We start from the raw sequence: 13,410 nt of genomic DNA, 5'->3' as shown, positions 1-13,410 counted from the left end.
CCAAATGCTGGGGGTGGAATCCCATGGAGGGCTCTTTACGTAACACCTGATTGGTGATAACTTCAGGAGCAGGCATCCCTGTGGTTGTCCACTGCAGCTGCTACGTGTGGCCTTTCCATCTTGTTTGTGCTTCTAACAGCAAGGAGACTGGGTTCCAGGAAGACCCATTCTGACAGTGGTGTCTGGAAAGCAGGTGTTCGGAGAGAACCAGGTGGAAGAGGTATAGCTTTTCTGACCTAACCTTAGATGTCACACGAAGTCACTTCCTTTAAGTTCTTTTGGTTACACACTGGTCACTAAGTCCAACCTAGATCCCAAGGAAAGAAGAATGAGACTCCATCTAGGAATAGATAAGGGCCTGTGGCAGGAAAGCCCACAGGTGGAAGATACTGTTGTCATCTTTGTTTAATGCACTGTCTACATAGTGCTTGGTATAGACTAAGTGATCAAAAACACTTTGCCAGTATTGTAGAGGGTGATATAGCATTACATATTTATGAATATTTTTGCATTTGTAGGATTAACAATGTGTTCAGAGTTTATCCAGCACTCAGAGTTCATCACCTGTGACAGCAACTTATATATATGGCCTCCAATCATTATTAGTTGAAAAAATATAAATGATTTGGTGACTGAGCTAGTTATGTCTCCTGATCACACTTTTGGTTCTTGGTCACCAGTGCTCTGTGATACCTTTTCCTGGAATGAACTACAAGAAGTTTGGCCACTATTGATTCATGATTCTATGTGACAAGGAATGGCACCCAGTTCTAGGCTGTGTCCTCCCTTCTCATGGCAACATGCATTTGCTTCAGCCCCTTGGATCTCATATTAACACTCATCCTTGTTAATATAAGTTTTAATATATATGTATAGCAACTCCATCTTGGTCTCCTTTGCTGATTTCTCATCTTCTCAACCTCTAACCGGAGTACCCCAGGACGCAGTCCTTGCACCTTGTGCCTAAACTCCCTGACTTAGTGATTTCATTCAGTGCCATGGCCTTAATAAGTCATCTATCTACCTATCTACCTGTCTGTCCGTCTGTCTGTCTGTCTGTCTGTCTCTCTCTCTCTATATATATATATAACAAAAACTTTAACATACACTTCATTTCTGGTTCAGACCACCTATCTACATCTCCGCTTCGCTGTCTAATAACAATCTACACCTTAATGTGCCACAAACTGAATTGCTGCCATCCCATTACCCTCCTGACTTGCCAACCTGCACCCAGAAACCTCCTTTCCTTTCAGTCTTCCCCATTCTCCAGTTGCTCAGGTTAAAACTCATCTAATCACTTTGTCTCCTCTCTTTCTTCTGCCATCTGCTCCAGGATGAAAGGTAATTTTCTTGACTCTGCCTTTAAAACACATTGTCACCATTCCTCGCATCTGTGGCTGTGGCCCCATTCCATTCCATTATCACCCCCTCCTGCATTATATTCCCATAGCCTCCCCCTGGTCTCTGTGTGTTTGCCTTCTAGTCTATTTTCAACGAAGCAGTCAGAATAACTTTTTACAAATATAAACTAGTTCATGTTACTTTTTTGTTCCTAACCCTGCTATCTTAATGTCTTTCTGTTTTACCCAGTGCCTTCCTATCTTACTCAGACAAAAGTCAAAGTTCTTTGATTTACAATGTTGTGTTAGTTCTGGGTGTACAGCAAAGTGAACCAGTTATTTATTTATGTTTTTTCCAGGTTCTTATCTACTGTGGATTATTACAAGATATTAAGTATAGTTCCCTGTGCTAAAAAAACAAGTTGGCCTCGAAGGCCCTGCAGGCACACACACGCGCGCGCACGCACACGCTCTCATCTGGCCTCCTTCCTAGTGTTCTCCCCTGTTCTCACCATGTGTGCGCGGTCCTCCTACCCAGCATGCCTACTTCAGGGCCTTTGCAATTGCTGTTCTCTTGTCCTGGACTTTTCTTCTTCTAGATGAAGCCACAAGACCAGCTCACTCATCTTCAGGCCACTGTACAAATGTCACCTCTTCAATGAGGTCTTCCAGACCATGCTGTTTAAATCATAGCCACTCCATCAGTCCCTGCCATCCCACTCTGCTTCATTTTTCCCCACAGCACTGTCTCACCATCGGACATACTACGTATTCACTTGTTTTGTCGATGGTTTATCCCTCCCCTGGAAAGCAAGGGCTCTGAAGGCAGGGATTTTTGTCTGCTTTGCTTTCCTTGTTTTCTCCCAGCTCCCAGCACAGTGTCTCTCCTCGGCACTCAGGAAATATTTGTCGAATTACTCAATGAATTAATAATGTATAAAATATAGTAACATGTTCATATTCAAATATACTTAAAAGAATTGACCATCTATCATATATTTAACAAAAATAATACCCATCAGAAATCTCCATATGTATTTTTTTCTTTCGTTAGCTAGAGTTTCTGACAATCCTAGGTTTACTGCAGGTTATTTTGCTTCCCCAAGAGCCTCGGCAGCTGCAGGTCCTTTACTAGCTGCTGTGAGCATGTTGATGCAGCTTCTCCAGTGCAATAACATACATTAGGAGCCATTGGAAAGCCTTTAAGAACCTGGCTCAATTTGTGTCTTCATTTTAAATAAATTATTATTCAAGATAAAAATTCCCTTCATCATTTTGGGAGATATTACCATGCACTTTAAAAATACTATCTTCTAAATTATTTTTTTAACACATACAGGAAAATATAGAGATTTTAACTGTAAGCCAAATGCAGACTCAGTCAAGTCAAAGTTTTAATCAATATTACCAAATTATAAATGTTCTGGTCTTACAGATCCGTTTAGTGCAAGACGACATAGCCAAGTGTAAATTGATTCTTCTTGCATTCACATAAGATCAAGAACATAAGTTAACAATCTTCTAAACCTAGGCTAGTAACAATTGTGAATTATGTGCATCCTAAAATTTAGATGCATAATGCAGCCATGTGCTCAGTTTTTTCAGAGCTTAAATGAAGAACTGTGCAAATACTGCTGTTGTTTACTGAGCTCTCCCACAAATGGATTGCTTTATCTTTGTAGATTTCTCTTCACAGCCAGAGAAAATATGAAAAAACTCAAACCCATATGTGTCATTTAAAAGGCGAACTCTTATGCTGTATTTAAAAGACATTTATTTTGTTCTATCACTTTACCTTAACTTTTAATTCAGTTGTCAGTTCTGTGATATATATAGCTTGAAAAAGCTGAGTTTAAATTTCAGTTATTAGACATGATTGGTTTAAAAAGTAGGAATATTGAGAATTGAATAAACATTTATGGGCTAGTTTATTTACCATCACAAAGCTTATAGGATACATATGCAGGTGTATTTACATAATGTAACTAATTCTCTGTGATGTGAGAAATGTTTCTTAGATGTATTAAGTAGGATGAGTGTAAGATAAACAGATCCTGATCAGAAGGGAATATGCCTGTAGGAATACTGTCCTCTAGGCAGGTGATGGGCTCATCACAGAATCCCTCATGCTGTAGGACTCCAACACAATCTAAACTGGACTTGGATTATGTAGACAAGCTTGGGAAAGTGATGGGGGTGGAAGTATTCTTAGGGATCTTCCTGAGCAGGGACTATGAGAGTTCCTGGGAGATGGCACGTAATACACAAGGGTGAAGCCAGACATGGTGGCTGTGCTCAGCCACAAAGCCTTGATGATCTTAGTGAAGCAGTGGTCCTGAGTTCAGAGTAGTGGCTGGCACATGAGTTCATTCAAGGCTGATGGCTTGTGTCTGGGATTAGAACAAGAGTAAGCAAAGCATGGCACTTAGAGCCACCTCCTCTAATGGCCTCCTTATTTAATTAACTTAACAAACTAGGAGCTCCGAGCCCAGCAGCACTTGTGGCGGCTGGGGGAGTATCTGTCAGTCCTGGGAACTCTGGGTGGTTCATCAAGGGTCCAGACCAGCTGTTCATTCCTAATTGTTCAGGTCACAGCTTTTGTCACTTATTCAGAAGGGCTTTCTTGACCTCTGTGGAAGACACACCCTAAGGTGATCTCCAGTGAGTTACTGCTGAATCATCCGTTCCCCTTGAGTGTGAGTAGAATCTGTGGCTTGCTTCTCATGGGTGGAATATGGCAAAGATGTGGGATGCCACACCCCTGGTTAGGTTGTTATGTAAGAGTTCATCCTAGCAGACTGGATTGAGAGGCTCTCACTGGCTTAGAAGAAACAAACAGCCTTCCCTATGGAGACAGCCACGGGGCACAGAATTTGGCATCTTTAGAACCTGCGGCTGCTTCCAGCTGATAGGGAGGGAGGAAGCAGGGCTCCCAATCTTGTAGCCCTGATGAAGTGATTTCTGGCAACCAGGGTGCTTGGAGGAGGCCCCTGAACTCCAGAAAGAAAGCAGCTTGGCCAACCCCTTGACTGTAGCCTGGTGAGACCTGGGCTGGGGACCCAGCAAATCTGACCCAGGGAAACCCACATAATACATGGGGGTTGTTTTAAGTCGCTCAGTTTGTGACAATAGAAAAGTAAAGCAATCATGCAATCTAGGGAATGCACGTATGCCCTACCCTATCTCTCCGTTTAATTCTCTGCATCGTACTTCAAGCCATACAATATTTGGTCATCTACATGTTGTCCGCTTCCCATCATCAAAGTGAAAGCAATCTGGAGACAGTTGTCTTGATGTCTTATTTCTAGTTTTGTTCCCAAAATGTAGAGCTGTGTTGAGTGACATGAATAAGTGTGGAAAGACAGGTGGAAATTCTCCTTCCTAACCCTCTCTGCCCCTGTTCCTTTCCCCAGAGCTCACTTCTGGTATCATCTTCCAGTTCTAATTTTATTCACTCATGGATATACGTGTGCAAATATGTACATTAAAACACTTGAATGTGACTTGACTTTTTATCTCATTCTTTGACTTGCTCTTTCCTTTTAGAAATATTTCACATATTAAAAATATTTCCATGTCACTTCCCAGCAGTGTAATTGTCTTTTAATTACTGCATAGCATTGCATAGTATGGATATATTGTCATTTATTATTTCCTGGATAACATTTAGGTAGTTTTCCATTTTTAAATACTATCACTATTATTCAACAGTCGGACAATTTCTTCTTCATACTTACGTGTAAGTACACCAGTATCCGTGTGTCACAGATCCTAGGAATGGAATTGCTAGACTGAAAGTGCATTGCATTTTCACCATTTTTTTTTAAACCTGAGCTGTTTCAGTAATTTATGAAGAGAGCGTGTCATCCCCAGGTGTTCCTCACTCCTCCAGCCCACAAACTGTTAGTGTTTCACTAAGGTGTCTCTGATCATGCAATAAATAACCTTAAAACTTTCAGTGTTTCCTTATAGTCTAGGAAACAAGGTCTCAGCGCCTGAGTCTGGCATTCTGGGCATCCTTTATTGTCTTCACCTACAGCCTCACGTGGAACTCTCTACTTTACATGCTTTATGGTGAGTTTATGGGGAGATCTTCTATTCTCCAAGCATCCCTGACCGTTCATCTTTCCCGTGGCTCACTCACCCTCCCTCCCTTCCCTGGAAGGCCATTCTCTTCCTACCCTCTGCTGCCCCTGCCCTTTCGTGGAGCTCAAATGCTGTCTCTTCTAATTAAATATTTCTTGAGTTTCCTAGTCTTTGATAATGCTTTTACATTTGTAGGATTTTTAAAACATAGTTCACAAGTCCTTTACATATTTATTATATTCTTTAATTCCTAAAACAATCTTTTGAAACAGGTAATAGTATATTTTTGGCAGGTAACTGAGGTTGAGAGTTGCGCACTTCGCAAGGGCAGGGCTGCAAGGAAGAACCTCTGACCCCAAGTCTAGGCACAGCCTGCTTGGCCGCCACTGCCTGTCTCCCGTCCGAGCCCCGGCAGTGCTGCGCTCGTGCCAGCCTTGGTGCTCGTTCAATTCCGACATACATTTTAAATATTATTTTTGTTATCATTTTTCCTGGAAGTCAGGAACTTCTCTTAATTTTTGAAAAATTCCCCACGACTTCTTATTGTCTCAGTTATGTTTAACTAGTGAGCGAGGATGGAGGATTCGATTATATATCCATTGCATGCCATAGGGAAAGAAAGTCATATTTGGTTGGATAAAAGCCTGTCTGAGTCTGGCCAAGCCAAACACCTTTTTGGATTACGTACTCAGGTTCGCATATCACTGGCATCCTTGATGCGTTGCTCTCCCTGCCCAGGGTCTGTGTGCACTAGGTCCCCAGGTCCCCAAGCACATGGCTCAACCACTATTTTTACAAACCAGTTTACAAGTTATGGATGTAGCATATTTTCTAAATACCACCTGATGATCAGTAATCAATCCGAGGAACTCGGCAGAGATTTTAACCATGCTGAGACTCTGAGTCACCTCTGGCAGGCTGAGGGTTAAATCCCTCTCCCTCCCAGTGCCAGAGGCTTTGCTGGGGACAGGTCAGGCCAAGGCTGTTCTTTGATGTGTGGGTTTCTCCTGTGTGGATTTCTCCTGTTTTTCACATGAGAATCAGCAACTCACTAGTTTACAGAGAAATCCCTAAAACCACCCATGCATGCTCAGAGACAAACTCACAGACAAAAATGAAAAATGAAGATAAATGTATATTTGCTACATAAATATTTTAAATATTGATTTTCTTCATTCTCTTAAGAATTCTTGACATATAAAATATCATTAATTCCCCCTTCGAGCCATGCTATCAAAGATTATTCGTCTTGGTAAGAAAACATTCTTAATGAAATCATGGATTAATTACTGCTTGTACTTAGACCAGTAACTTTTCTGTCTTTCCAATCCCCAGTGGTCTCCCTGACAGTTAGGTAAAAGAAATTGTTCGAGGTTATGACCAGGTCTTAAAGGCCAGAGCATATTAAAAACCTGTGAACAGACCTCTCTTTTTTGCCTCAATGGTAATACACGATTCTAAGCCTTCCTCATGTTTTAGTTTGTTGTTAAATTACAGAAGGAGTGTTTGTAAAAAATGTATTTCCAACAACACTGAAGGATGGAAAACGAACTGTGACAGTCTCTATTGTCCCCCTACTTTCATTTCCATGAAAACAGTAACTGTTAATATTTTTGGTTATATCTTTCCAGATGTGAGAGAGTAAGTGTGTATAAGATATACTCACTCTATTCCACTATTTTTGCAAATTATTATTTTTTCCCCAGAATATATCACAGATCCCTTCCATGTTAATTTCATACCTTCTACCCTCCAGATCCCTCTGGGTACAGGCTGACTTTTATCCAGCTTCCTCTGCAAGGCGGGCCTTGTTTATATTCATCGTATTTCCTTGTCCAACCATCGGGGAAAGACCACGGTCAGAGGTGAGGCAGCGCACGTGGCGGTATTTGCATCACCCTGGGGTTCCGCGGAGGGGGTGCGGGGGACGCTTCTTGTCCTTTGACCCCACCTTGTGTGAGTGCAAAATGATCTTTCCTAACAGTAGGCTGATCACCCCTCATGCCTGAGAGTAATCTGTAAAACAAAATAGAACAGTTTTCTTTTTAATTATTGATGACTGGGTCATACCATCCTCTGGACACTTCAGTGATCTGGAAGAAAAGGTCTTGAGCCTGTCAGTGCATCTTCATTTCATAACATTAACTAGAGGTTTCTCATGGACTGCATGTTTTTAGTAGACTTTATTTTTGCAGTAGTTTAAGTTCACAGCAAAATTGAAAAGAAGGTGCAGAGATTTTTCCCTAGATCTCCTGTGTTCACATATACATCCCCTTCCTATCACCAATCTCCCCCATCAGAGTGGCACACTTGTTGAATCTATGGACTTAAATTGGCATATTATTATCACCCAAAGTCCATAGTGTACATTAGAGTTCACGCCTGGGGTTGTACATTCTGTGGGTTGGGGCAAATGTTTAATGACATGAATACATCATTCCAGTATCATACAGCATAGTTTCACTGCCCTAAAAATCCTCTGTTCTCTATGCATTAATGTCTTTCCCTCCAATCCCTGGCAACTACTTATCTTTTCAAGGTCTTCATAATTTTGCCTTTCCTAGAACATCTTATGGCTGAAATCATACTTCTTTCATTTAGTATTAGTCATTTAAGTTTCCTTGCCTTTGCATAGCTTCATTAACTCATTTATTTCTAGTGCCGAATAATATTACATTTGCTGGTTATATCACAGTTTATCCATTCACCTACCAAAGGACTTCCTGGCTTCTACGTTTTGGTAGTTACAAACCAAGATGTCATAAACATCCATGTGCAGGGGACGTAAGTTTTGAACTCCTGTGGGTAAGTGCCAAGCAATGTTATTGCTGGATCCTATGACAAGAATGTGTTTAGTTTTGTAAGAAGATGGCGAACTGCCTTCCAAAGTGTCTGTACCATTTTGCATCCCCACCAGAAATGAATGAGCGTTCCTGCTGCTCCACATCCTCATCAGCCTTCGGTGTTGTCAGTGTTCTGGATCCGGGCTGATTTAATGGGTGTGTAGTGGCATCGCATTGTTTCAGTTTGCATTTCCTTGATGACATATGAAGCGAAGCATCTTTTCATATGCTTATTTGCCATCTGTGTGTCTTCTTTTGTGAGGTGTCTGTTGAAGCCTTTGGCCCATTTTGTAAGCAGGTTGTTTGTTTTCTTGTTGAGTTTTACTGGTTTTTAAAAAAATATTTTAGATAATAATTCTTTATCAATTATGTCTTTTGCAAGTATTTTCCCCACTCTGTGGCTTGTCTTTTCATTCTTTTGACAAAAATCTCATGCAGCATGGAAAATTTGGATTTTAACCAAGTCCAACTCATCAATTATTTCCTTTATAAATTGTGTTTTTGGTGTTGTATCTAAAAGTCATTGCCAAATACAGTATCATCTAGATTTTCTCCTATGTTATCTACTAGAATTTTATAATTTTGTATTTTACACTTAAGTCTGTGATTCACTTTAAGGGTTCTTTTGTGATGGGTGTAAAGTCTGTGTCTAGATTTATTTTTTTGCATGTGGATGTCTAGTTTTTCCAGCATCATTTGTTGAATAGACTGTCTTTGCTCCATTGTATTTCCTTTGCCCCTTCGTCAAATAACAGCTGACTGTATGTATGGGTCTGTTTCTGGGCTTTCCGTTCTGTCCTCTGGATCTATCTGTCTTCCTTTGTCAATACCACACTGTCTTGACTACTGCGGCTTTATCGTAACTCTGAAAGTCGGGTAGTGTCAGTCTTCCAACTTTGTTTTTCTCCTCCAATGTTGTATTGACTATTTTGGGCCTTTTGCCTTTCTATATAAATTTTAGAATCAGTTTGTCAATGTCCACAAAATAAGTTGCATGGATTTTGACTGGGATTGTGTTGAACCTATAGATCAGGTTGAGAAGACCTGACATCTTGACACTATTTAGTCTTGCTACCCATAAACATGGAATATCTTTTTATTTAGTTAGTTCTTTGATTTGTTTCATCAGAATTTTGTACTTTTCCTCATATAGGTCTTGTATATATTTTGTCATATGTATACCTAGGTATTCAATTTTTTTTATTCTAATATATATTGTACTTTTAATTTCAAATTCTATTTTTTTCATTGCTGTTTTAGAAGAAAATGTTGAGCTTTGGTATATTAATCTTGAATCCTCTCATCTTGCTATAATTGTTTTGGCCTACATGTTGTAAATGTCTCATGTATAAATATAATCAAATTATTTAGGATATTTAAACATTCAGAAGATGTTATATGTAAACCTGTGCTTACTTAACATAGTCACCTATTCTGCATGTGACAAATCATGTCAAAATTTCATTTCCATTTATCTTGACTAATCAAGATTTGAAGATTTTTTGTTTTTCTTTCTATTTTCCTACATACATATATGTATATTTATATAGATATAGATAGATATTTATGAACATAAATAATTATTTGTTTAATTAAGTATAATTTTTTAATAACTTCTTTCTAGGAATCCTCTTTCTTTTAGGTAAAGCACAGAAAGAATCACATATTTGAATATGGCTTAAAAAAAGTAAAAATGTCTCTTAATTTAAAGGAAACATTTCAAATTAATGGAGAAGAGGTTTATTTGGTTTATTCACTTTCATTTATGTCTTTGTAAATTTACCTCTTCTCAAATACAGTTTTGTATATGTAGGGTATAACCTTATTTTTTTACTTTTTTAAAGATCCCTCAAGGTTATTGTTGAAAGATACTCTGCCTTTCTAAAAAGGAGTAAAACTATCTTCTGGGTGTAGATTTCATTCATCGCTCTCAGAACAGGGAATAGAAATTCTCTATTGTTGATAACATTCCAGATTGACTGCTGTTCAGGTTAAAGCCTGAACAGTCATTATGATTTCCCCAGGAATACTTAATTACTCTTGATATCCAAGTCAGAAAGTCTGGTTAGAACATGTAGTTCTTCTCAAATTGTCGTTTGGCCTACACTGTTGGCATTCGTGAGGGCCATGCCATTTCCTACAGAATAGCACACAATAAATATGTGTGCCTTCACATGCACACTTAGAGGTTTTTATTATTCATGTCTCTATTTTAATTATTAGTTTTGGTTTTCAACTTCCCTTTTGAAGGTCTTTCAAGATAGTATTTGTCCTGCAGCTCAGAGGTCAGCAAACATTTTCTTTAAAGGGCCGGATGTTAAATATTTTAGACTTTGTGGACCAGCTGGTCTCTGCTGTGAGCACTCAGCGATGTCTTTGTAGTGCTGGTTGTGCAAAAGCAGTCACAGACTAAGAAAAAAAATGGTCATGATTGTGTTTCAATAAAACTTTATTTACAAAAAAGGTAGTGGATCAGATTTGGCTCACATGCCTTCATTTGCTGACTTCTGCTTCTGGTTCAATGCTATTCATAGTTATTACTATTCTAGAAGGAGATAAACAGCTTCTACTGGAATGTAAATCTACACAGTGCTTTCTCACTGAGGAAGTCTTGTTATGAAGATAAGGAAGTTGAACTGACTATTGCTGGGGGACTGTAGTTGGCTTATATTCCGTTGCAAGCTCCTTATCTCACGATAAGGACTGGGCTTGGTTTTTCAGTCCAGCACTGGAGCAGGAGGACACTAGGGGCGGCACTGCTCAAGCCTATTCTCCTATATTTCAGTCCCTGGAAACTTTGGGATCTATAATGAGATTAAATCTATTTTTTCCAACATAGAGAATATTTTTTTTGCTACTTATTTTGTTGTTATTGCTGGGAATACAGCTCAAATAAAAGGCAAAAAACACAAAACAAAACAGGAGTTATGTTAAAGACCACCTACTTCTCCAGCAGCTGTGATAGTCATCTCCTCAGCACTTATGGACACCCTCACCTCACTCCCTTTATGTCTTGATTCAAGGAATACTCGTGTTGTTTTGTCTTTAGGGACAGCAGATGTGCAATCCTTAACGTTCATAGTAGATTGTTGTGAAAAGACATATTTAGGGGGTGATAATTAATTTTAACTTTTTATGTCAGAACGGACAATTAGAGAAAACATATACATTTACCAATTGATTTGTTTATTCATATCAAAAACATACAGTTAAAAATGTTATGATCTGTTGTCTTGATAAGTACACATGAAAGTGTTTCCCTTCATATTATAGATAATTTAGGGGAGTGTTGAGGAATGGGTGTATAATATTTGCATGACTTTGCCAGCCAACACCTATAATTTAAGACTGTTTTTATATATGTATTTCCAGCATGTCCAGTCTTCAAACAATACAAGACATGCAATTTTAAGTGTGTGAAATTAGGAGATTGTATTCTTACCTCGTTCTGTCCTTATCTCTGTGATAGAACTTCCCACTTCTCAGAATCTGAACTATGGGGTGTTTTCCTGTACTGTATAATCTTTTTCTAATTGGCCATTCAGTTTTGAATTTATGTCTCCAATTTTTTAATCTATCAAATGACAGGTTAAAATTAACTAAATGGCTTGCATATCAAATCTATGATCATCTTACATTTTTTGTTTTACTGGTCGTAGCTAGAGGATACTTTGTGGGATGTTGTGACATTTCACTACAGCAAACAAATAATACATATTGTATTTCTATTCACACTTTAAAATAACTCCTCAATATTCAAAATGCATAGGATTTCTTCTGTGAATAGTATAGCACCCTTTTCTTCTTCCACAAATCACTCAGAATAGGTTGCCAGTCTTGGATAAAGTTGGGTTGGTAGAACCATATATTCATTCCTTTATTAAAGCATTTATTGGTCCATTATTCAGTGTTCAGAATTTCTGTTTAAAACACCTAAAGATAACCATTCAGCTTGATAGAACTTCATAAATGTGCTTTATAATTTAGATTTAGGTTTTCACGGCTTTTATCAATTTAGTCACATACAAGCAGGGCTGTTTGATCATAGTCTATTTCCTGGCTTCAACGTTTCCAGCCTCTCCAGGGCAGAAATGAAAGATTATGAATGTGCTACACTTCTATAGCTCTTTCATTTCTACCCCAACCCTAGCTTACTTTCATGTCTGCAATAAAAATTTTGATCCAGGTCGGATTTATGTGAACATTACTTTTTTTCAGATTGACCTACCCTGTGACTGAGTTTTGCAATGAAACCTTATCAGGTTGTTATCCACCATGGCAGCTGGGCACCTTAACATTAGATGGAGGAAACAGAATATGCTACCAAAGGATGTGCTGACTGGATAAAAAGTAGGTTTTACCTTGTTTCATTTTTTTCTTTTTTGAGCCTAGAAGCCACTTTAAAAAGTTTGCAAGTCTTTAAAGCATTAGCTCCAGATATTTTAAATGTGCTCGGGTTAGAAAGTACAGTGAAAAACATAAAACATTGTGTGAAGATTTTGCTGTACTATTACATTAAAGAAAGTAGATGGAGGTTCAGGAACATACTGGAAAGAAACCAAAAAAGCCATGTTTTCTTGTTTTAACTTTCCTACCCAGTGGTTGATGATGGTAAGTCATGATCTTCCTTAATTCTCAGTATGTCTACAGACTCCAGATCATACTTTGTAATTAGTTAGCGTTACCACTCTGCATTGACGTAATTTTGACCAAAGTCAAAGAAACAGTGTTTTATTTAGTTCGTCCAAAATAGAGAAATGTGCAATGTCTAAAAGACAGTCTGGAATTCAGAAAGCTCACAGACTTCCCATGACTATCTTGAGAGGTGATATGCATAGTGATTAAAATATCTCCGTTGCTTGGGTTCAAATTTAACTCAACCAGTTATATGGAACAGTTTCTGGAATACAGTAGGCACACAGTAAATGTGTTGTCTTCTTATTTTATCTATATAATCATTAGCATCATTATTGTTTTTTTGGAGTCTATTTTGGTGTGAACCCTGGAGTCCAGGGTTCTAGATTGAAAACCATTGAACCAAACTCATAAATTCAGTAAAGCTGAATTTTAATTTAGAATAATAATTAAAATTCATCAAATAAGGATGTGTAAAATGATGTTCTCATTTTTATTAGAAA

General features: G+C 38.5%; 1 long non-coding RNA gene across 1 annotated transcript in view; it reads left to right on the top strand.

The window, feature by feature from the left end:
• LOC105097306 (uncharacterized) overlaps positions 1 to 13,410 on the top strand; it is a 329,784-nt gene that overhangs the window by 256,064 nt on the left and 60,310 nt on the right. Inside the window, exons 16-19 of the long non-coding RNA XR_010377177.1 lie at positions 5,316 to 5,417; positions 7,186 to 7,294; positions 8,125 to 8,234; positions 12,491 to 12,622. This is a non-coding gene — a long non-coding RNA (uncharacterized LOC105097306). The remainder of the gene's footprint in view (positions 1 to 5,315; positions 5,418 to 7,185; positions 7,295 to 8,124; positions 8,235 to 12,490; positions 12,623 to 13,410) is intronic.

This window comes from Camelus dromedarius, chromosome 21 (assembly GCF_036321535.1).
Source record: "Camelus dromedarius isolate mCamDro1 chromosome 21, mCamDro1.pat, whole genome shotgun sequence".
NCBI classification, from domain to species: Eukaryota; Metazoa; Chordata; class Mammalia; order Artiodactyla; family Camelidae; genus Camelus; species Camelus dromedarius.
Note: the sequence above shows the minus strand (reverse complement) of the source record. Positions and strands in the feature narration are given on the sequence as shown.